Source organism: Pristiophorus japonicus, chromosome 9, assembly GCF_044704955.1.
Source record: "Pristiophorus japonicus isolate sPriJap1 chromosome 9, sPriJap1.hap1, whole genome shotgun sequence".
NCBI lineage: Eukaryota > Metazoa > Chordata > Chondrichthyes > Pristiophoridae > Pristiophorus > Pristiophorus japonicus.
In genome coordinates this window covers 12,738,658-12,763,777 of record NC_091985.1, presented here as the reverse complement: position 1 = coordinate 12,763,777, position 25,120 = coordinate 12,738,658, and the positions used below count along the sequence as shown (strand labels likewise).

At 46.7% G+C, this 25,120-nt stretch overlaps 1 long non-coding RNA gene across 1 annotated transcript in view; it reads right to left on the bottom strand.

Annotated features, from left to right (window-relative positions):
- The window catches only part of LOC139272570 (uncharacterized), a 29,393-nt gene extending 5,529 nt beyond the window's left edge, over positions 1–23,864 (bottom strand). Inside the window, exons 1-3 of the long non-coding RNA XR_011594893.1 lie at positions 23,654–23,864; positions 19,450–19,589; positions 14,531–14,603 (exon numbers count right to left, since the gene is read on the bottom strand). This is a non-coding gene — a long non-coding RNA (uncharacterized lncRNA). The remainder of the gene's footprint in view (positions 1–14,530; positions 14,604–19,449; positions 19,590–23,653) is intronic.
- Positions 23,865–25,120: the final 1,256 nt, after the last annotated feature.

Genomic DNA, 25,120 nt, shown 5'->3' with positions numbered 1-25,120 from the left:
ATACCCTCACATTTATCCACATTATACTGCATCTGCCATGCATTTTCCCACTCACCTAACCTGTCCAAGTCATCCTGCAGTCTCTTAGCATCCTCCTCATAGCTCACACCGCCACCCAGTTTAGTGTCATCTGCAAGCTTTGAGATATTACACTCAATTCCTTCATCTAAGTCATTAATGTATATTGTAAAGAGCTGGGGTCCTAGCACTGAGCCCTGCGGCACTCCACTAGTCACTGCCTGCCATTCTGAAAATAATCCGTTTATCCCGACTCTCTGCTTCCTGTCTGCCAACCAGTTCTCTATCCACGTCAGTACATTACCCCCAATACCATGCGCTTTGATTTTGCTCACCAATTTCTTGTGCGGGACCTTGTCAAAAGCCTTTTGAATGTCCAAATACACCACATCCACTGGTTCTCCCTTGTCCACTCTACTAGTTTCAACCTCAAAAAATTCAAGAAGATTCGTCAAGCCTGATTTCCCTTTCATAAACCATGCTGATTTGGACCGATCCTGTCACTGCTTTCCAAATGTGCTGCTATTTCATCCTTAATGATTGATTCCAACATTTTCCCCACTGCTGATGTCAGGCTAACCAGTCTATAATTACCTGTTTTCGCTCTCCCTCCTTTTTTAAAAAGTGGTGTTACATTAGCTACCCTCCAGTCCATAGGAACTGATCCAGATTCGATAGACTTTTGGAAAATGATCACCAATGCATCCACTATTTCTAGGGCCACTTCCTTAAGTACTCTGGGATGCAGACTATCAGGCCCCAGGGATTTATCGGCCTTCAATCCCATCAATTTCCCTAACACAATTTCCCACTGAGTAAGGATATCCTTCAGTTCCTTCTTGTCACTAGACCCACTATCCCCTAGTACATTCGGAAGGTTATTTGTGTCTTCCCTCGTGAAGACAGAACCGAAGTATTTGTTCAATTGCTCTACCATTTGTTTGTGCCCCATTATAAATTCATCTGAATCTGACTGCAAGGGACCTACATTTGTCTTCACTAATCTTTTACTTTTCACATATTTATAGAAGCTTTTGCAGTCAGTTTTTATGTTCCCTGCAAGCTCCCTCTCGTACTCTATTTTCCCCCTCTTAATTAAACCCTTAGTCCTCCTCTGTTGAATTCTAAATTTCTCCCAGTCCTCAGGTTTGTTGCTTTTTCTGGCCAATTTATATGCCTCTTCCTTGGTTTTAACACTATCCTTAATTTCCCTTGTTAGCCATGATTGAGCCACTTTCCCCGTTTTATTTTTACTCCAGACAGGGATGTACAATTGGTGAAGTTCATCCATGTGATCTTTAAATGTTTGCCATTGTTTATCCACCGTCAACCTTTTAAGTATCCTTTGCCAGTCTCTTCTAGCCAATTCACGCCTCATACCATTGAAGTTACCTTTCCTTAAGTTCAGGACCCTAGTTTCCGAATTAACTGTGTCACTCTCCACCTTAATAAAGAATTCTACCATATTATGGTCACTCTTCCCCAAGAGGCCTCGCACAACAAGATTGCTAATTAGTCCCTTCTCATTACACATCACCTAGTCTAGGATGGCCAGCTCTCTAGTTGGTTCCTCACCATATTGGTCTAGAAAACCATCCCTAATACACTCCAGGAAATCCTTTTCCACCGCATTGCTACCAGTTTGGTTAGCTCAATCAATATGTAGATTAAAGTCGCCCATGATAACTGCTGTAGCTTTATTGCACACATCCCTTATTTCGTGTTTAATACTGTCCCCACCCTCACTACTACTGTTTGGTGGTCCGTACACAACTCCCACGAGCATTTTCTGCCCTTTGATATTCCGCAGCTCCACCCATACCGATTCCACATCATCCAGGCTAATGTCCCTCCTTACTATTGCATTAATTTTCTCTTTAACCAGCAACGCCACCCCACCTCCGTTTCCTCTCTGCCTATCCTTCCTAAATGTTGAATACCCCTGGATGTTGAGTTCCCAGCCTTCGTCACCCTGGTGTCATGTCTCCGTGATGCCAATTAGATCATATCCGTTAACTGCTGTCTGCGCAGTTAATTCGTCCACCTTATTACGAATACTCCTTGCATTGAGGCACAGAGCCTTCAGGTTTGTCTTTTTAACACACTTTGCCCCTTTAGAATTTTGCTGTAATGTGGCCCTTTTTGTTTTTTGCCTTGGATTTCTCTGCCCTCCACTTTTACTATTCTCCTTTCTATCTTTTGCTTCTGCCTCCATTTTATTTCCCTCTGTCTCCCTGCATAGGTTCCCTGCATTATACTGCATCTGCCATGCATTTGCCCATTCACCTAACCTGTCCAAGTCACTCTGCAGCCTCTTAGCATCCTCCTCACAGCTCACACTGCCACCCAGCTTAGTGTCACCTGCAAACTTGGAGATATTACATTCAATTCCTTCGTCTAAACCATTAATATATATTGTAAATAGCTGGGGTCCCAGCACTGAACATAGAAACATAGAAAATAGGTGCAGGAGTAGGCCATTCGGCCCTTCGAGCCTGCACCGTCATTCAATAAGATCATGGCTGATCATTCCTTCAGTACCCCTTTCCTGCTTTCTCTCCATACCTTGCGATACGCAACTAGTCACTGCCTGCCTTTCTGAAAAGGACCCGTTTATTCCCACTCTTTGCTTCCTGTCTGCCAACCATTTCTCTATCCACAAAAAGGGCCACATTACCCCCAGTACCATGTGCTTTAATTTTGCACACCAATCTCTTGTGTGAAACCTTGTCAAAAGCCTTTTGAAAGTCTAAATACACCACATCCACTGGTTCTCCGTTATCCACTCTTTAGAGTTACATCCTAAAAAATTCTAGAAGAATTGTCAAGCATAATTTCCCTTTCATAAATCCATGCTGACTTGGACCGATCCTGTCACTGCTTTCCAAATGTGCTGCTATTAAATATTTAATCATTGATTCCAGCATTTTCCCCAATATGAGCTTTCGCAGCATGTTGACTCAATATGGAACTTCTGGAGCAGGGGGGATTGTTGGTTATTCTCAGAATTGACCGCACTTCTCACTCGAAATGCTGACATGTTGAGAAAAATGCAACTTTCTTTTCACCCCTTTTTTCTTCCCCACTCAATGGTCACAATCACCCAGGCTGCTATTGGTCTGATGTGGTGAATACTGGCACACTGTTAGGACATGACAGCCAGACCACATACCGTCTACACCTGGTGTCAGCACTGACATATTCCGGCCGGGATCACTAGGTAGAATGAGTGGAGGCAGACGTTCCAGCTGATGTTTTTTCCGGACCGTACCCTGTGGCCAACCATAGCAGTCCTGGAGCAGAGAGTTCAGCACAATCCTGGGGATTGAATCCAGTACTTTCGTAGTCTCCATCGCTCAAAGACAGGGCATTTACATCAGAACATAAGAACATATGAAATAGGAGCAGGAGTAGGTCATACGGCCCCTCGAGCCTGCTCCGCCATTTAATGCGATCATGGCTGAAATGATCATGGACTCAGGTCCACTTCCCTTGCCGATCCCCTTATTCCTTTATCGGTTTACCTTTCAGCATTTGGAGCAGCTACCCAATTACCTTTTCACCGTGTCACCAAATCATGGAAACCAGTTGCTTTGCTCAAATTTGCAGCCAAGCTGCGCACAGCAAGCTCCCACAAACAGTAACGTGATAATTACCAGATAATCTGGGTTTTTTTTTTGGCAGGATGATTATTGAGGGATACATATTGACTGGGACACCGGGGATAACTAACCTTCTCTTCTTTGCAATCGTGTCACTGGACCGTTTATGTCCACCTGCGAGAGCAGCCGGGGCCTAGGATTAACGTCTCATCCGAAAGACGGCACCTCCGTCAGTGTGGCACTCCCTCAGCACTGCCCTGGAGTGTCAGCCTAGATTTTTGTGCTCAAGTCTCTGGAGTGGGCCTTGAACCCACAACCTTCTGACTCAGAGGCGAGAGTGCTGCCCACTGAGCCTTTAATATCAGATGATTAAAGGATATAATAGGGTCGAAAGAGAGAAAGTATTTCCTCTGGAGGGGGAGTCCACAACAATGGGGAATAACATTAAAATTAGAGCCAGGCCATTCAGGGCTGATGTCAGGAAGCATTTGTTCACACAAAACGCGGTGGAAATCTGGAACTCGCCCCCAAAAAGCTGTGGATGCTGGGGGTCAGTTAACATTTTCAAAACTGAGATTGATAAGATTTTTATTAGGCAAGAATAATAAGGATTACAGAACCAAGGCGGATGGGTGGAGTTAAGATGCAGATCAGCCATGATCTCATTGAATGGCGGAACAGGCTCGAGAGGTTGTTCCTGTTCCTATGTTATAGCTAGGCCATTGTGAATCACCCAAATAATGCCTATATGCTGTGTGTGTGTGTGTGTGTGTGTGTGTGTGTGTGTGTATGTGTTGATTCCCATAGGAGCCACACTCACACACATGTTGCTTATCCAAGCTAGTTCTCTTTTAATAATCGGTTTCCTGAAGAGTAAAGCAATATTTGTTTGTTTTTTTGGAACTGGATTTTCCCTCCACCTACAAAAATGAGCATCTTTGGTACATCTCCTGAGCGGGAATTATATATCCAGCCACATATTCTGCTTAGAATCAGAGGGGCCGAAATTCATCACTCGCCGCCCGCTGTCGCCCGTCGAAGCCGACATTCCTCGGGAAGATCCGCCCAGTGCCACTTTGGACGTGGCCTGGAGCCGGCGGGAGAGGAGAGCGGCCGGGAGCCACCCGCTGACGTCAGCGGACGGCCGAGTGAGGCGAGGAGCTCCCAACGAGTCGGCGGGAGTCAGCGGCAATAACCGGGGGGGGGGGTGTGGACCGCTACGAAGAGTAAGTATGAAGAACTTGCCAAAAAAGGTAAGTGAAGACTTAAAAAAAAAAACATTTCAATGGCGACTTACCTGGATGGGGTCCCCTGAAGGTCTTGCGATAGTCTTTTGATTTTTTTACTGCTGCTTTTTATTTCCAGGTCTTCGACCCTCCGTGGGGCCCGACTCCATCCTCGGCGTCACTTGGGCGGCAAGCGCCTCTGCCGCCGAGACTGAGAGCTCCCGCCCGCTACCGCCCAGATTGGCGGCGTACGTCGCCCGTTTGCCGTCCGCCGACCTTCGAGGGATCTTGACGATGAATATCCCGCCCAAAGTACCGTCCGGTAGCTCGGCGGCCATTGGCGGCACTTGGGCGGGCGGAGGCCTTGCTGAAAATCGGCCCCCATAGAATGGTTACAGCACAGAAAGGCATTCGGCCCATCGAGCCCGTGCCGACTCTCAGCTAGTCCCACTTCCCCGCCCTTTCCCCGGAGCCCTGCACATACTTATCCAACTCCCCCCTTTGAAAGATAAGCTTGAGTCGGCCTCCGCCACCCTTTCAGGCAGCGCATTCCAGATCCCAACCACTCGCTGCGTAAAAACGTGTTTTATTACATCGCCTTTGGTTCTTTTGCCAATCACCTTAAACCTGTGTCCTCTGGTTCTCGACCTGACTGCCAATGGGAACAGTTTCTCTGGTGTCTACTCGGTTCGAATCCCTCATGATTTTGAACACCTCTATCAAATCTCTCAACCTTCACTGCTCTAAGGAGAACGACCCCAGCTTCTCCAGTCTATCCATGTAACTGAAGTCCCTCATCCTTGCAATCGTTCTCGTAAATCTTTTCTGAACACTCTCTTCACATCCTTCCGAAAGTGTGGTGTCCAGAATTGGAGGCAATACTCCAGCTGGGAGTCGAACCAGCGTTTTATACAGTTTCATCATCATTTCAACACTTTGGTTCCTGCTGTTAATTAGAAGTGCGCAATCATTTTTTGATATTGCTTGTGTCAGGGTCCAAGGTTTAACATGCACTCCACATGCTCCATGTGTATCTGCGGAACCTTTGGGGAGTTTTGATTCTCCAAGATGTTTCACAGCTGTGCAAGCAGTTTCTATCAATTTATCTCAGGGACCAGGATGCACGATGAAAGAGAGATTCTGCCTGTGCGAACCTGGGGGGGATAATCATTAACGCAGCACTCTGCCTCTCCGCCCATGTCTGACCTCAAATAACTGAGAATCAAAGGTGTTTTATTTAACGGAACACGCAATAAACCCAGAGAGGATGGGGTTTTAAAACACGGTACGCCCTGAAATTCCGTGGTTTTTACGGGGCTGCGGTTCTGGGGTCGTGGCGCAGAATTTGGGCCATAAGTTTGACACGCTAGAGTCACACCCCAAATTCCTGTAGAGTTGGCTGCTGGCAGAATTCCCCAGTTGGCCATAGAACCATTGATAGAACCACAGAATCCATGGGCGAGACTTTCAGCTTCATTGGCGGCGATTTTCTCGGCGGTACAGCTGGTTTTCCGCCCGGCGAACGTTTCCTCGTAAGTTTTTCAATGTTATCGGCCACATCTGAACACGCCCGCCGGGACCAAACTGCCCACGGGCAACGCCGAGAGCAACCGCCAGGGCGTAAGTTTGGCCTCAACCGCCGACGTCCCAGATCGCCGAGAGACCCGCCTTGCAAAAGCTGTCTTTTGGCCCTTGATGGACTGGCTCGTGCCCGTGGTCCAGCTCCATTGACACCGGGAGTCCATTTAGTTCAACATTCAGCATTATCGGGGGACAATTTGTGGTGAATATGTGCCCCCCATGTACCTCTGCCTCCTCGATTTGAGGCTCTGGTTCGTTGTGATCCTCCATGGATCTGCCCTGCTCTGCAACATGGAGGTTTGCAGGTTTAACAGGCTTTGCAGCTTGCCTGCACACTCGTTGGAGGTGTCCCATTGTTCCACAGCCCTTGCAAATGTACTCTTTGTATCGGCATGAATGGAAACGATGATCACCCCCGCAGCGCCAACAAGGTGTTAATGGCCTTGCATTCATCACCCTTGATGGTGAACTCTAAGACATCTGCGGACGTGTAGCTGCAGGTATGTGTGACCTGCCCTGTACGTTACAATTCAAAAACAACATCACTTTGTTCACCGTACTTGTAGCAGCACTTGTGTGCTGAGAGATTTGCTTCGTATTGTCACTGGTGGCAATGAACGCCTGGGCTATCGCTATGGCCTTAGTCAAGGTTGGGGTCTCTACAGTCAAAAGTTTGCAAAGTATGGTTTCGTGGCCAATGCCAAGTACGAAAAAGTCTCTGAGCATGTGCTCCAAATGTCCTTCAAATTCGCAATGTCCTGCAAGGCGTCTTAGCTCGGCGACATAACTCACCACTTCCTGGCCTTCAGACCTTTTGTAGGTGTCGAACCGGTACCTCGCCATCAGAATGCTTTCCTTTGGGTTCAAATGCTCTCGGACCAGTGTGCACAAATCGTGGTATGATTTCACCCTGGGTTTCGCTGGAGTGAGCAGATTCTTCATGAGGCCATATGGTGCCCCACATACACTCTACGTTTACCAGCACTCTCTTCCCCATCTAGCTCGTTGGCCACAAAGTATTGGTCGAGTCGCTCCACAAAAGTTTCCTCAGCATCTCCCTCCGAGAATTTCACTAGGACGCTCACTGTTCTCTGCATCTTTGGGTTCGCTATCTGTATCTCATCGCCAGTTGTTGTGTATGGGGAAGGAGTCTGACTGAACGCTGTGAGCTCAAAGTAAAGTGTGACCTTGGACTTTTGTTACAGGTCTCCAGAGCGCCTCTCCAACCTGTGAGGTCTCCTTAAGTACCTGTGCTCCCAAGGGATTATGGGATAGCTTGGGAACTCCAGGGAATGAGCTCTCTGGTGGCTGTACAGAGTAAATACAAATATACATATAAAACAGGAATGCTTTGTACATTTTTATTTTTTCTTAATTAGAGTTTTTTTTAAAGTTTTCCCCTCCCTAGGCCCAACTGCAGCCTCGGACTAAATTTTTACGGTAACGACCGCCCATGTTGCTAACTTTCCACTTACTCGCGAAGAAAACTGCCGGCAATGAGTGTACAACGCCCATTTTCTCACCGGACGATTAGTTTTACTTACTTTAACATTAAAAATGGAAATTCTCACCAGCTTTTCTCACCAAACGTTAGCGGTTCATCTCAGTGGGCAATTGGGCGTTGAGGGCCTTTAGGGAAAGTCTAGCCTATAGAAATTTACAGCACGGAAGGAGGCCATTTCGGCCCATCGTGTCCGTGCCGGCCGACCAAGAGCTATCCAGCCTAATCCCACTTTCCAGTCCATAGTAGGTTACAGCACTTTAAGTGCACATCCAAGTACTTTTTAAATGCGGTGAGTGTTTCTGCCCCTACCACCCTTTCAGGCAGTGAGTTCCAGACCCCCACCACCCTCTGGGTGAAGAAATTTCCCCTCAAATCCCCATTAAACCTCCTACCAATTACTTTAAATCTATGCCCCCTGGTTGTTGATCCCTCTGCTAAGGGGAATAGGTCCTTCCTATCCACTCTATCTAGACCCCTCATAATTTTATACACCTCAACAAGGTCTACCCTCAGCCTCCTCTGTTCCAAAGAAAACAACCCCAGCCTATCCAATCTATCCTCATAGCTAAAATTCTCCAGTCCAGGCAATATCCTTGTAAATCTCCTCTGTAGCCTCTCCAGTACAGTCACATCTTTCCTGTAATGTGGTGACCAGAACTGCACGCAGTACTCTAGTTCTGGCCGAATGGTATGTGTGTATAAAAGAGGGGCTAACGAGGGCAGAAGTTCTGTCCCACAAATTCCACCATTTGCTGCAGAATCTCACCTGTAGATAAAAGGGATTGTTACCCGCATGACCTGTCAAACCAGGAGGTGGTTGAGGTGGTTGGGCTCCTTGGCTCTGATTGAGCCCCCCCAATTTTTGCCTGAAACTCCAGCTTTCACTGAAGAGATTGGAAAATTCTGTTCTCCGCTATCCCATGAAGGAAGTATTCGGAAAGCTGCCTTTTAGGCAGTTCCAAGTTAGGAAATCTTTTGCTGCCCACTCTTCTGTCATGGAGCTCTTGCCAGGAAGTTCACCTTGGACCTTCCCCCTATCTGTCCTTATAATGGAGGTAGAACAGGAGAAGGAACAACAACAACTTATATTTATATAGCGCCTTTAATGTAGCTTTATCAAACAAAACTTGACACCGAGCCACATAAGGAGATCTTCAGACAGGTGACCTAAAGCTTGGTCAAAGAGATCGGCTTTAAGGAGCACCTTAAAGAAGAAGATGGAGGTGGATAGACGGAGAAGCTTAGGAAGGGAACTCTGGAGATTAGGGCCCTGGCAGCTGAAGGCACGCCACCAATGGTGGAGCGATTAAAATCAGAGATGTCAGATTTGGAAGAGATTATCTTGGGGAGGTAGTGGGGCTGGAGGAGATTTCAGAGATAGGGAGGGACGAAGTCATGAAAAGGAGGCTGAGAATGTTATAATCGAGGCGTTGCTTAACGGTGAGCCTATGTAGCTCAGCGAGCACAGGGGTGATGGGTGAACGGGACTTGGTGCGAGTTAGGACACGCGGCAACAGAGTTTTGGATGACTTCAAGCTTACGGAGGGTAGAACGTGCGAGGCTGGCCAGGAGTGCGTTGAATTAGTCAAGTCTAGAGGTAACAAGAGGGAATGGCAGTTACACAGTGCAAGGTTACACCCAAGGCAAAGAGGGTTCACGAGTAAGTACCCTGCCACCAAGTCTATAGAACATGCCACTTGCTCAATGATGGCTCAGGTGAGGTTTGCTTAAGGAGGCACTGTGAAGTATCGATGGTTACTTAGGAGGCATAGAAGGAGTACTGCTTCCCATTGCAAACTGCCCTCCTAACGTCTTCGCAAACAAACTGGTGTCGAAATCCGGTATCGCCCCGTTTGGGGGCGGTGACCGAGGCGAGACCTCCTGCGCCCCGGCCGCGAAATTGGGTTCCCGCCCCCGACAGGAAGTTGAGCGCTTTGTCAGGCGCTCCCCTTCCTGTCGGGGCGGGGCCAGGGCTGTAAGCGCGCGGCTCTTCCAACGCTGCTCGGCCGCTCCGCGGGGCGCTGGCGCTGGCGTGAGCACAGGGCCCTCCCCTTGAAGAGGAGGGCACGGTGCGAGCTCTGCTGTGGGGCGAGAGGCATCCTCTCGGCCACCGGTGATGCGGGATCTGCTTCTGTGCCGTGGTCGCAGCCCGGCACAGAAACAGAGTGCTGGGCTGCACCATCGCGGCGCGCACCCCACAAAATAGGCCACAGACGGCCGGGTACTACCAGAGGACTGAAGACCCCAGTGGTGTTAGGCCATCCTGTGGTATCACCGAGCCTCTTACGTCCGATGTGGCTCTTGTCTCAGGGCTAATGAATCCAGGTCGAATGGGCTTTACAGCCAATGAAGTACTTTTGGAGTGTGGTCACTGCTGTAATGTAGGAAATGCAGCAGCTAATTTGCACACAGCAAGCTCCCACAAACAGCAATGAGTAAATGCCCAGATAATCTGTTTTAGTGATGTTGGTTGAGGGATAAATATTGTCCAGGACACTGGCGAGGACCTTGCATTTCTACACTGCAACAGTAACTGCACTTCGAGAGGCTCGAAGCGCTGAATAGTCTACTCCTGTTCCTGTGTTCCCACTGTCTTACTCACTACTTGCTTTTACTCCACTTAAGGACACAAGAATTAGGAGCAGGAGTAGGCCATTCGGCCCCTCGAGCCTGCTCCGCCATTCAATAAGATCATGGCTGATCTCCGACCTCAACTCCACTTCCCACATGATCCCCTTATCCCTCGATTCCTCTGGAGTCCAAAAATCTATGGATCTCTGTCTGGAATATATTCAATGACTGAGCATCCACAGCCCTCTGGGGAAGAGAATTCCAAAGATTCACCACCCTCTGAGTGAAGAAATTCCTCCTCATCTCAGTCTAAAAAGACCGACTCCTTGTCCTGAGACTGTGACCCTCTAGACTCTACAGCCAGGGAAAACCAACCTTTCAGCATCTACCTCGTCAGTCCCCCTCAGAATCTTATGTTTCAATGAGATCTCCTCTCATTCTTTGTGCCAGTCCATACTTTATTAACAGCCGTTCCGTGAAAACTTTAATAATGAAACTCACTTCCTGTACAAGACAGCGAGTGTTGCAATCCCACCTGGGTTTCCCTGAGTCACCACCTGCCCTCCCCGCCCCTCATTGAAACACTTACAGGCCTTACAGGCCTTGACAGGGAGGGTGTTTCCCTGGGCTGGGGAGTCTAGAACCAGGGGTCACAGTCTCAGAATAAGAGGTCGGCCATTTAGGTCTGAGATGAGGAGATATTTCTTTGCTCAATGGGTTGTGAAACTTTGGAATTCTCTACCCCAATGTGCTGTGGAGGCTCAGGTATTGAATATATTCAAGGCAGAGATCAATAGATTTTTGGATATTAAGGGAATCAAGGGATATGGGGATAGCGCGGGAAGATGGAATTGAGGTAGAAGATCAGCCATGATCTCAATGAATGACGGAGCAGGCTTGATGGGCCGAATGGCCTACTCCTGCCCATATTTCTTTGTTCCCTCTAACTCACTTCTCCCCTTCTCCCCCAGTGGAATTCCAGTGTCAGTGGAATCCCTCACGATCTTCTAGCTGGTAACCTGCCCGAAGGAACCAATGGAAATTCACTACAAATAAAGTTCACCTAGCAATGCAAGCCCGAAACTTGCACTTTAGGCCTTCATGATGACTGAAGCTCAAAGAAGTTGAACTCCTGAGCTCCTCACAAGAGATTTTTTTTAAAAAGTCCTTTTGAACAGAGTATTTTTTTAAAAATTCGTACATGGGATGTGGGCATCGCTGGCAAGGCCAGCATTTATTGCCCATCCCAAATTGCCCTTGAGAAGGTGGTGGTTACCTGCCTTCTTGAACCCCTGCAGTCCATGTGGTGAAGGTACTCCCACCGTACTAGCGGTTTGATACAACTGAGTGGCTCTCATTTCAGAGACCAGTTAAGAGTCAACTTCATTGCCATATAGGCCAGACTGAGCCCCAGGTAGACAGAGGAAATGCTTCAAGGACACCCTCAAAGCCTCTATGATAAAATGCAACATCCTCACCGACACCTGGGAGTCCCTGGCCAAAGACCGTCCTAAGTGGAGGAAGAGCATCCGGGAGGGCGTTGAGCACCTCAAGTCTCATCGCCGAAAGCATACAGAAAACAAGCGCAGGCAGCGAAAGGAGCGTGCGACAAACCAGACTCCCCACCCACCCTTTCCTTCAACCATTGTCTATCCCACCTGTGACAGAGACTGTAATTCCCGTATTGGACTGTTCAGTCACCTAAGAACTCACTTTTAGAGTAGAAGCAAGTCTTTCTCGATTTCGAGGGACTGCCTATGATGATATATAGGCCAGACCGGGTAAGGACGGCAGATTTCCTTCCCTAAAGGACATTAGTGAACCAGATGAGTTTTTAATGACAGTCCAGTAGTTTCAAGGTCACCATTACTGATACTAGCTTTTTATTCCAGATTTATTTAACTAACTGAATTTAAGCTCCCCAGCTGCCGTGGTGGGATTTGAACCCACTTCTCCGGATCATTATTTGTCCACACATTATCACTGTGCTAGCTGTTATGTATGCAACCTTTTGCAACCTGTATCATCCCACCACCAGAGGGCATACCTGTTGGAGTCCCAAGGGATCCCAGCATCCCTTGGGAGCACTGTATATAAGCAGGCCTCCCACGCTGTACCAGCACTCTGGAGTTTGAATAAAGGAGCTAAGGTCACACTTACTAACATCTACAGTACTAAGTTACATTGCTTTATTATGAACATAACAACTGGCGACGAGATAACAAACAATCACGCAAAAATGCAGAGAACTGTTGGTATCCTGGAGAAATTCTCAGAAGGGGACGATTGGGAGGCCTTCGTGGAGTGACTCGACCAATACTTCGTGGCCAATGAGCTGGAAGGGGATGAGAACACTGCCAAACGAAGGGCGATCCTCCTCACCGTCTGTGGGGCAACAACCTATGGCCTCATGAATAATCTTCGAACTCCAGCGAAACCAACAACCAAATCGCATGAAGAACGGTGTACGCTGGTCAGGGAGCACCTAAATCTGAAGGAGAGCGTTCTGATGGCAAGGTATCGATTTTACACATGTCAACGGTCTGAAGGCCAGGAAGTGGCGAGCTACATCGCCGAATTAAGGCGCCTTGCAGGACATTGTGAATTCAATGGATTCCTTGAGCAAATGCTAAGAGACTTCTTTGTGCTTGGCATTTGCCATGAGGTTATCCTTCGCAAACTATTGACTATTGAAATACCGAACCTGAGCAAAGCCATAACGATAGCCCAGGCATTTATGTCCACCAGCGATAACACCAAACAAATTTCGCAGCATAAAGAGGTTTTGGCAAGTACTGCACACAAAGTAACGTCGGTTTCAGGCAGGAGTGCATATGGCAGAGCTTACACGCCTGCAACTGCATGACCTCAGATGACCCAGAGTCCACCATCAAATATTAATGCGAGACAGTTAACACCTTGTTGGCGCTGCGGAGGTGATCATCAAGCCCATCAATGCCGCTTCAAACACTATGCATGCAAAAGCTATGGAACAATGGGACACCTCCAGCGAATGTGCAGATGAGCTGCAAACCCTGCAAACCACCACGTTTCAGAGGAGGATCGATCCATAGCTCAAGTGTAGGGTCTCCTTGCTTCCAGCCCCAACTCTACTGACATGGCTGGCGTCATAAGGAATGGGTGGCGACCGCATTCCTTAGAAGCCCTACTGATTTCCCAAATAAGTTTGGGACCCAGTCTATCTAGATCCAGACTATTTTCTGAATGGTTTTGCCTAACTCCTATCAGAGTTACCGCAGATATTCAATGGGGTTACCAAACAAATTTGGCCCCCGTTTGCAAAAGAATCAGAAATGTGTTTGTGATTAAGAATCAGGAGAAAAAAGGCGAATACATAAGTTTTCCACAAATAATTTAATTAAAAAAAACGCCCTTGTAGGTTGCAAGTACATTGGGTGGGAAATTCCTTGGAGCTGCTCCTGCCCTGCCAACATTAATTCATCGACAGCGCCGAAGAATTTCCCGACCTCTGATTTTCCCTGCAATCTATCCTCAATCCAGTCATCTAAAGTTTGTTTCAATTTGCATTATTACTCCTTAGCTAATATCAGTGAACAACAGAAAACTGATAAGGATTGTTAAGTGAGGTTTACCTCGGATATCATAGGAACAGGAGTAGGCCATTTAGCCCCTTGACCCTGTTCTGCCATTCAATTAAATCAAGCCTGATCTAAGTCCATATACCTGCATATACCTCCATATCCCTTAATACGTTTGGTTAACAAAAATCTAACAAATTAACAATAGATCTAACATCAATTGTCGTTTGCGGAAGACTGTTCCAAACTTCTACCACCCCTTGTGTATAGAAGTGTTTCTTAATTTCATTCCTGAAAGGTTTGGCTCTAATTTTTAGACTATAGTCCCTAGTGCTAAACTCCACAACCAGCAGAAATAGTTTCTATCTAACCTATCTGTTCGCCTTAATATCTTGAAAATTTCGATCAAATTACCCCTTAGCCTTCTAAACCAGCAATAGAGAGATGGCAGAAATATTAAATAATTACCTTGCTTCAGTATTTATCAGGGAGACAGAACAGGTGGACATGACATCGAATGATGAGATTAGAAATGAGATAACTGCATTGAAAATAAAAAGAGGAGAAATATTAAATAAACGAATCAAACTCAAACAGAATAAAATCCCTGGTCCTGACGGATTATATCTGCACATTTTAAAAGAATCTAGGGAAGAAATAGCAGAGACAGTACTACACATTTATAATAATTCATTAGAACAAGATGTAGAGCCAGAGAACTTGGCGGATAGCTAACGTGTTACCTATATTTAAGAAGGGAGATAGAACATGTCCAGGGAACTAGAGATCAGTCAGCTTAGCATCAGTGGTCGGAAAAATAATGGAATCCCTACCAGAGGAGAAAATAAAAGAACATCTAGAAGCCAAAAGTGCAATAATGCATAGTCAGTATGGATTTCAAAAGGGAGTCTTTCTGGTCCAATCCCATTGAATTCTTTGAAGAAGTAACAGAGGGATTAGACAATGGAAATGCAGTAGTTGTAATTTATCTAAATTTTCAAAAGGCCTTCAATAAGGTACCACATAATAGACTAATGAATAAGATCAGAGCATGTGGATGTCAGGGGAAAAGTAGCAGAATGCATAACTAGCTGGCTTCAAGACAGAACATAAGAACATAAGAACTAAGAGAAGGAGGAAGCCATTCAGCCTCTAGAGCCTGTTCCTCTATTCAATAAGATCATGGCTGATCTTCTACCTCAACTCCACTTTCCTGCACTATCCCCATATCCCTTAATTCCCTTAATATCGAAAAATCTATCGATCTCTGTCTTGAATATACTCAATGACTGAGCCTCCACAGCCCTCTGGGGTAGAGAATTCCAAAGATTCATCGCCCTCTGAGTGAAGAAATTTATCCTCATCTCAGTCCTAAATGGCCGACCTCTTATTCTGAAACTGTGACCCCTGGTTCTAGATTCCCAGCCAGAGGAAACATCCTCCTTGCATCTACCCTGTCAAGCCCTGTAAGAATGTTGTATGTTTCAATGAGATCACCTCTCATTCTTCTAAACTCTAGAGAATGTAAGCCTAGTCAATTCACTAAATATATTCAAAAAGGAGTTAGACAATTCACTAAATATATTCAAAAAGGAGTTAGATGTAGTCGTTACTACTAGGAGGATTAAGGGGTATGGCGAGAAAGCAGGAATGGGGTACTGAATGTTCAGCCATGAACTCATTGAATGGTGGTGCAGGCTCGAAGGGCTGAATGGCCTACTCCTGCACCTATTTTCTATGTTTCTATGGCGGATCAGGCTGAACTAGAGACTCAAACCGAGGAGGCAGAAGTGTATGGGGTACACACCTTCACCATGAAATGTCCACTGATCATGTTAAAAGTTGAACTGAACGGAATTCCAGTATCCATGGAACTGGACATGGGTGCGAGTCAGTCCATCATGAGAAAAAAGGCCATCGAGAGGCTGTGGTGCAGCAAGGCACACAGGCCCAAGCTTAGCCCCATTCATACCAAGCTAAGAACTTACACTAAAGAGCTGATCCCTGTAATTGGCAGCGCAGCAATAAAAGTCTCCTATGCTGGAGCAGTGCACGAACTCCTACTATGGATTGTACCAGGAGATGGCCCCATACTGTTCGGCAGAAGCTGGCAGGAAAAAATCTGCTGGAACTGGGACGACATCCGAGCGCTCTCGTCCGTCGATGACGCCCAGGTTCCGAGTAAGTTCCCGTCGTCATTTGAGTCAGGCATCGGAAGTTTCTCGGGGGCAAAGGTGCAGATCCACCTGGTTCCCGGTACACGACCCATCCACCACAAGGCATGGAAGTGCCATATATGATGTGAGAGAAAGTGGAAATTGAGCTGGACAGGCTGCAGCAAGAAGGCATCATCGCGCCGGTGGTGTTCAACGAGTGGGCCAGTCTGATTGTTCGGGTTCTCAAAGGCGATGGCATGGTCAGAATTTGTGGGGACTATAAAGTAACGATTAACCGTTTTTCGTTACAGGACCAGTACCCGCTACCCAAGGCAGGTGACCTATTTGTGATCCTGGCTGGAGGGAAGACGTTCACCAAGTTGGACCTGACCTCGGCCTACATGACGCAGGAGCTGGCGGAATCTTCGAAAGGCCTCACCTGCATCAACACGCACAAAGGTCTGTTCATCTACAATAGATGCCCGTTTGGGATTCGATCAGCCGCGGCAATCTTTCAAAGGAACATGGAGAGCCTGGTAAAGTCGGTTCCGTGCACCGTGGTTTTCCTGGACGACATATTGATCACAGGTCGGGACACCATCGAGCACTTGAAGAACCTGGAAGAGGTTCTAAGTCAGCTAGGTCACGTGGGGCTCAGGTTGAAATGCTCAAAGTTAATTTTCCTGGTGCCGGTGGTCGAGTTCTTAGGGGGAAGAGTCGCGGCAGACGGCACCAGACCCACCGACGCCAAGACGGAGGCCATCAAGAACGCGCCGAGACCACAGAACATGACGGAGCTGCGGTCGGTCCTGGGACTCCTCAATTATTTTGGTAATTTCCTACCCGGGTTAAGCACCTTGCTAGAACCCCGACATGTGTTGCTACACAAGGGAGATGACTGGGTATGGGGGAAGTCACAAGAGGCTGCATTTGAGAAAGCTAGAAATCTGTTATGTTCCAACAAACTGCTTGTTCTGTATAACCCATAGCTTGTGATACGTCGTCGTACGGGGTCGGGTGTGTGTTACAACAAGCTAACGGATCGGGAACATTGCAACCGATCGCCTATGCGTCCAAGAGTTTGTCCAAGACTGAAAGGGCCTAAAGCATGATTGAAAAAACTCTGGCATGCATTTACGGGGTGAAAAAAATGCACCAGTATCTGTTTGGTCTCAAGTTTGAGTTAGAAACCGACCATAAGCTGCTCATATCACTATTCTCAGAGAGCAAAGGGATTAATACCAATGCCTCTGCCCGCATCCGGGGTGGAAATGGCACAGCCTGCAGACTTGCTCTTGGTGATGGATGCATTTGAAAACAAAAAGTCACCCGTTACGGCCCGCCAGATCAGGACCTGGACCAGCCAGGATCCTTTACTGTCCCTTGTAAAAAACTGTGTCCTCCATGGGAAATGGTCCAGCGTCCCAGCGGAGAGGCATGAAGAGATCAAGTCATTCCAGCGGTGCAAAGACTAAATGTCCATACAGGCGGACTGTCTTTTGTAGGGCAATCGCATGGTTTTGCCTAAGAAAGGCATGGAAATGTTCATACGCAACCTACACAGTACCCACCCAGGCATATTAATGATGAAAGTTATAGCCAGATCCCATGTGAGGTGGCCCGGCATCAACTCACAAAGGCATGGTGCGCCAATGCAACACTTGCTTTCAACTGAGCATCGCTACGTTTGTAGTCATGGCCCTCCAAACCGTGGTCTAGGATCCACGTTGACTTTGCGGGCCCGCTTCTAGGCAAAATATTTTTAGTTGTTGTGGATGCGTTTTCAAAATGGATTGAGTGTGTAATAATGTCCGTAAGCACGTACACTGCCACCACTGAAAGCCTACAAGCCATGTTCGCCACGCACTGCCCGCCTGATGTCCTTGTCAGCGACAAATGGCCGTGCTTCACCAGTGTTGAATTCAAGGAATTCATGACTCGCAATGGGATCAAGCACGTCACATCTGCCCTGTTCAAGCCTGCATCCAATGGCCAGGTGGAACGGGCAGTCCAAACCATCAAGCAAAGCTTGAAAAGTGTGTTGGAAGGTTCCCTGCAGACCCACCTGTCCTGAGTCCTGCTTAGCTACTGCACCAGACCCCACTCGCTCACCAGGGTTCCCCCAGCCGAGCTGCTCATGAAAAGGGAGCTCAAAACAAGGCTCTCTCTTGTCCATCCTGATCTTCATGATCATGTCGAGGACAGGCGGCATCAACAAAGCACGTACCATAATGGCGCAACTTATCACACGATATTGAAGTCAATGACCCTGTATTTATACTCAATGGAGTCTTAAGGGATTCCAGCATCCCTTGGGAGCACTGTATATAAGCCGACTTCCCATGCTGTACCAGCACTCTGGAGTTTGAATAAAGGAGCTAAGTTCACACTTACTCATGTCTATATAACTTAGTCACATTGCTTTATTATGAACATAACACTGCTATTTTACTGATGCATCTTCATTCTACACAAAACAAAAAAATGAAATTACATTTTGAAAAGGATGTGTGTAAGAATAAAAACAGTGCTTGCATTCATCAGGGGAAACAGCAGGGCTGCCATTCTTTTGGATGTGGATCAGTTCTTTCGGTGACTGGTTTATGGGTCAGACACTTCATTGTCTCAAAGGATAAGTGTGGGACGTGCAGAAAACAATACGGTGAAGGTGTCACTTGATACAACGAGTTCATCCTCAGTCCCGAAACTGCAGCCAAATACAGGGGAATTTCAATCAATTTAAGTTGCAGACCCACAGGATAGATCACGTGGAGATATTACGTTATATAACCAAAAGCTTCCATCTCCGACTGCGCAGATCCATCAACTTCTCTCCAACATCCGCACATATTTTTAAGTGCGTGCGAAGTCAGAATGAATTTAGCAGAAAAACAGATAAGACAGCCTGCCAAAAGGCAATTAAAATCTTCGGATGGCGCAGAAATACTTGAAGCTATGTCAGTCAACAGTCATTAGTGACAGAGCTGGACGGGTATCTGGGTTAGATAAAGTGAATCCAGAACAAGGCTTTGAAATATGAGGTGGCAAAGATCAGGAATGTGAGCTGATGTAAAGTTAATCTAAGTCAGATATCAGAAGGACGGATGTTCTGCACATGCAGGACGATTAATGTTGGTGTCAGCCCTGGCTCAGTGGCTAGCAGACCTATATCTGAGTCAGAAGGTTGTGGGTTCACAGATCCAGTTCAGAGACTTGAGCATAAAATCTCACCCGAAACTCCTGTGTAGTACTGAGGCAGTTCCCGGTGACATAACCAACATTCATCCTTCATTCTTCCGTCTTTTGGATGAGACATTAACCCGAGGCCCCGTCTGCCCTCTCAGGTGGATGTAAAAGGTCCCATGGCACTACTGTGAAGAAGAGCAGGGGAGAAAAACTGAGAAAAAACAAGAAAATCTGAGAATTGAGAAAATATTGGTGTCCTGGCCAATATTTATCCCTCAATCAACATCACGAAAACAGATTAACTGGTAATTATCACATTGCTGTCTGTGGGAGCTTGCTGGGCACATTACAACAGTGACTACACTTCAAATGTACTTCATTGGTTTTAAAGCACTTTGAAATGTCCGATGGTCGTGAAAGGCGCTATATAAATCCAAGTCTTTCTTTCTTTCTTTCAATCAACATCACTAAAACGGATGAGCTGGTCTTCATGACATTGCTGTTTGTAAGAGCTTGCTTTGCGTAAATCTATTTTAGTGATGTTGGTTGAGGGCTAAATGTTAGCCAGGACATTGGGGAGAACTCCCTGGCTTTTTCTCGAATAGTGCCATGGGATCTTTTACCTCCACCTGAGGGAGCAGATGGGACCTTGGTTTAATGTCTCATCTGAAAGACGGCACCTCGGACAGTGAAGCACTCCCTCAGTACGGTCCTGGAGTGGGACGAACCCACAACCTGCCAGAGGCAGAGATTCTTTGACAGGATAACAGATTTGTGCAATAAAGGTACAGCAATTATCATGGGCGACTTTAATCTACACATTGATTGGGTTAACCTAACTGGTAGCAATGCGGTGGAGGAGGATTTTCTGGAGTATGTTAGGGATGGTTTTCTAGACCAATATGTCGAGGAACCAACCAGGGAGCTGGCCATCCTAGACTGGGTGATGTGTAATGAGAAGGGACTAATTAGCAACCTTGTTGTGCGAGGCCCCTTGGGGAAAAGTGACCATAATATGGTGGAATTCCTTATTAAGATGGAGAGTGACAAAGTTAATTCGAAAACTAGGGTCCTGAACTTAGGAAAGGTAACTTTGACGGTATGAGGCGTGAATTGGCTAGATTAGACTGGCAAACAATACTCAAAGGATTGACAGTGGATAAGCAATGGCAAGCATTTAAAGATCACATGGATGAACTTCAGCAAATGTACATCCCTGTCTGGAGTAAAAATAAAACTGGGAAGGTGGCTCAACCATGGCTAACAAAGGAAATTAAGGATAAGTGTTAAAGCCAAGAAAGAGGCATATAAATTGGCTAGAAAAAGCAACAAACCTGAGGACTGGGAGAAATTTAGAATTCACAGAGAAGGACTAAGGGTTTAATTAAGAGGGGAAAATAGAGTATGAGAGGAAGCTTACAGGGAATATAAAAACTGACTGCAAAAGCTTCTATAAATATGTGAAAATAAAAAGATTAGTAAAGACAAACATAGGTCCCTTGCAGTCGGATTCAGGTGAAATTATAATGGGGGACAAAGAAATGGCAGACCAATTGAACCAATAGTTTGGTTCTATCTTCACGAAGGAAGATACAAATAACCTTCTGAAGGTAATAGGGGACAGTGAGTCTAGTGAGGAGGAACTGAAGGATATCCTTATTAGGCGGGAAATTGTGTTAGGGAAATTGATGGGATTGAAGGCCGATAAATCCCCGGGGCCTGACAGTCTGCATCCCAGAGTGCTCAAGGAAGTGGCCCTAGAAATAGTGGATGCATTGGTGATCATTTTCTAACAGTCAATCGACTCTGGATCAGTTCCCATGGCTAATGTAATACCACTTTTAAAAAAAGGAGGGAGAGAGAAAACGGTTAATTATAGATCGGTTAGCTTGACATCAGTAATGGGGAAAATGTTGGAATCAATCATGAAGGACGAAATAGCAGCGCATTTGGAAAGCGGTGACAGGATCGGATCAAGTCAGCATGGATTTATGAACGGGAAATCATGCTTGACGAATCTTCTGGAATTTTGAGGATGTAACGAGCAGAGTGGACAAGGGAGAACCAGTGGATGTGGTGTATTTGGACTTTCAAAAGGCTTTTGACAAGGTCCCGCACAAGAGACTGTTGTGCAAAATCAAAGCTCATGGTATTGGGGGTAATATACTGATGTGGATAGGGAACTGGTTGGCAGACAGGAAGCAGAGAGTCGGGATAAACGGGTCCTTTTCAGAATGGCAGGCAGTGACTAGTGGAGTGCCGCAGGGCTCAGTGCTGGGACCTCAGCTCTTTACAATATACATTAACGATTTGGATGAAGGAATAGAGTGTAATATCTCCAAGGTTGCAGATGACACTAAACTGGGTGGCGGTGTGAGCTGCGAGGAGGACGCTAAGAGGCTGCAGGGTGACTTGGACAGGTTAAGTGAGTGGGCAAATGCATGGTAGATTGAGTATAATGTGGATAAATGTGAGGTTATCCATTTTGGGGGCAAAAGCACGAAAGCAGAATATTATCTGAATGGCGGCAGATTAGGAAAAGGGGAGGTGCAACGAGACCTGGGTGTCATGGTTCAACAGTCACTGAAAGTGGGCACGCAGGTACAACAGGCGGTAAAGAAGGCAAATGGTATGTTGGCCTTCATAGCTAGGGGATTTGAATATTGAAGCAGGGAGGTCTTACTGCAGTTGTACAGGGCCTTAGTGAGGCCTCACCTGGAATATTGTGTTCAGTTTTGGTCTCCTAGTCTGAGGAAGGACGTTTGTGCTATTGAGGGAGTGCAGCGAAGGTTCACCAGACTGATTCCAGGGATGGCTGGGCTGTCATATGAGGAGAGACTGGATCAACTGGGTCTTTATTCACTGGAGTTTAGAAGGATGAGAGGGGATCTCATAGAAACGCATAAGATTATGACGGGACTGGACAGGTTAGATGCGGGAAGAATGTTCCTGATGTTGTGGAAGTCCAGAACCAGCGGACATTGTCTTAGGATCAGGGGTAAGCCATTTAGGAATGAGATGAGGAGAAACTTCTTCACTCAGAGATTTGTTAACCCGTGGAATTCCCTGCAGCAGAGAGTTGTTGATGCCAGTTCACTGGATATATTCAAGAGGGAGTTAGGTATGGCTCTTACGGTTCAGGTGATCAAGGGATATGGAGAGAAAGCAGGAAAGGGGTACTGAAGGAATGATCAGCCATGATCTTATTGAATGGCAGTGCAGGCACGAAGGGCCGAATGGCCTACTCCTGCATCTATTTTTCTATGTTTCTATCAGAACTATGGGAGACCTGACTGAAATGGCTAAAATTGATAATTTACACTATTACTCGTGGATTTCTGATCATCTTCCCCGGAAGTTACAGTAGGAGATCGGGAGCATCCTGCAGGGGTTTACATAGAAAATAGGAGCAGTGGTAGGCCATTCGGCCCTTCAAGTCTGCACCACCATTCAATATGATCATGGCTGATCCTCTATCTCAACATCATATTCCCGCTTTTTCCCATAGGTCTGCTCTGTTTTGCGCTGACTACTGTTTAATGACTTGCTCCACATCAAATAAATTGTCTGTCAGTTTAGAGCCGGTGTCTAAGTTTGGTAGCGAGTATATTCTATCCACTTACCAAAGATGAGTGGGAAGAACATGTCAACATAGGAACATAGGAACAGGAGTTGGCCATTCGGCCCCTCGAGCCTGTTCCGCCATTCAATAAGATCATGGCTGATCTTCTACCTCAACTCCACTTTCCTGCACTATTCCCATATCCCTCGATTCCCTTAACATCAAAAATCTATCGATCTCTGTCTTGAACAAAATGGTATCAATCTTCGATTTAAAATTAACAATTGATCTAGCATCAATTGCTGTTTGCGGAAGAGAGTTCCAAACTTTTACCACCCTTTGTGTGCAGAAGTGTTTCCTAATTTCACTCCTGAAAGGTCTGGCTCTAATTTTTAGACACTGCCCCCTAATAGGTGGGCCTTGCTATTGTTTAGCTATATGTTAGAAACATAGAAACATAGAAATTTACAGCGCAAAAGGATGCCATTTCAGCCCATTGTGTCCGTGCCGGTCGGTGAACAGCTCTGAAGGTTATATATAAATCTATGAACAATGAACAATGGCTGAAAGGGAGGTAAAGACACACTCTGGTGCAGAGGGAATGTAAGTTCCATTTATAAGGCTTGCTCAGTGATGTTGAGCACGAGCAGAATATCTAAACATAAGGCCCAAAAAAGTAACACCTACCCAAACATTGCACGACGCATTCTATGTTCTCCGCCACTTCCAGGGCAAATCCCGAGAGTGACAGCAGAAGGGGAAGGAGTAGTTCATCTTCTGCCCGTGTTATCTGCAGAATAATCCAACCCGATTTGAAGAGTTAGCACCAATATTGGCACAGGCAGGAAGGGTTGCTTCTGTGTTGCATGTTCCACGGATCTCTCATCCTGTGACATGAGCGTTCCTGTGGCTGCAGTTACTGAATAAGTTAGCTGGCAGCCACAAACATCCTCGGCTGCCAGCTAACTAATATCTCGTGTGCGTGTGCACGTGTGTGTGAGATTAACAACCCGTGCTAATGCCAAGCTGTTCTGGTACTTGCAGCCAGTGAATCAGTAAATAGCTCTGCTACGGGATTAGATTTCACCAGCAATAATGGAAACACCATGTGGGAAACAAAGATCTATGGAAAATTTGTCCTTCCTCTGCTCTCCCCCCCCCCTACCCCCCGCCACAACACCCCCCCTTCTCCCCCTCAGGTATCTCTCCTTTCCGGGGGTCTAGTGTCGGCCGTGACTCAGTGGGGAACTCTCCTGCCTCTGAGGCAGGAGGTTGTGGCTTCACGTCCCACTGCAGAGACTTGTGCCTGGACTGGGACGAGACGTTGAACCGAGGCCCCGTCTGCTCCCTGAGGTGGATGTAAAAGACTCCTTGGCACTATTTCGAAGAAGAGCACGGGTGGACTCCCTGGTGCCCTGGTCAATATTTATCCCTCAACCAACATCACAAAAAAGCGATTGTCTCGTCAACATCACATGGCTGTCTGTGGGATCTTGCTGTGTGAAAATTGGCTGCCTACAGTACCTCACAGGGGTTCAGTGGGAGTTTAATATTCTCTGTTGGCCCTGGGTTCTTTGACTGGAGACTCCTGTCGCGGAAGGTATTTTCTTCCCTAAAGGGTTTCCGTTGGTATCCACTTTACCGCAGTACACGTGGGCTCAATCCGCCATGAGAACTGTAGCTCCCGGTAATCACTCCGGCTCCAGGATCGCTTGTGTCTATTGCGGAACATTCCAAATGGATGTCCCAGCTTTCCTGTCAAGTTCCTCTCTCCAAGTCACCTGTTCCATGGCTGATGGGCCGCATTTATCCCTCAGCCAATAGCACCAAAGGCAGATTGAATCGGAGGTTCTGTTTTTCAGGTGAGACGTTAAACCGAGGCCCCATCTGCCCTCTCAGGTGGATGTAAAAGATCCCAAGGCACTATTTTAAAGAAGAGCATGGGAGTTCCCCCCCGTTGTCCTGGCCAATATTTACCTTCGAACAAGCGCTAAAAAGAAACAGATTATCCGGTTCACATCACATTGCTGTTTGTGGGTGTTTGCTGTGCGCAAATTAACTGCCGCGTTTCCTACAGCAGAACAGTTACTACACTTCAAAAGTACTTCACTGGCTGTAAAGCACTTTGCAACATCCTGAATTCATCAAAGGCGC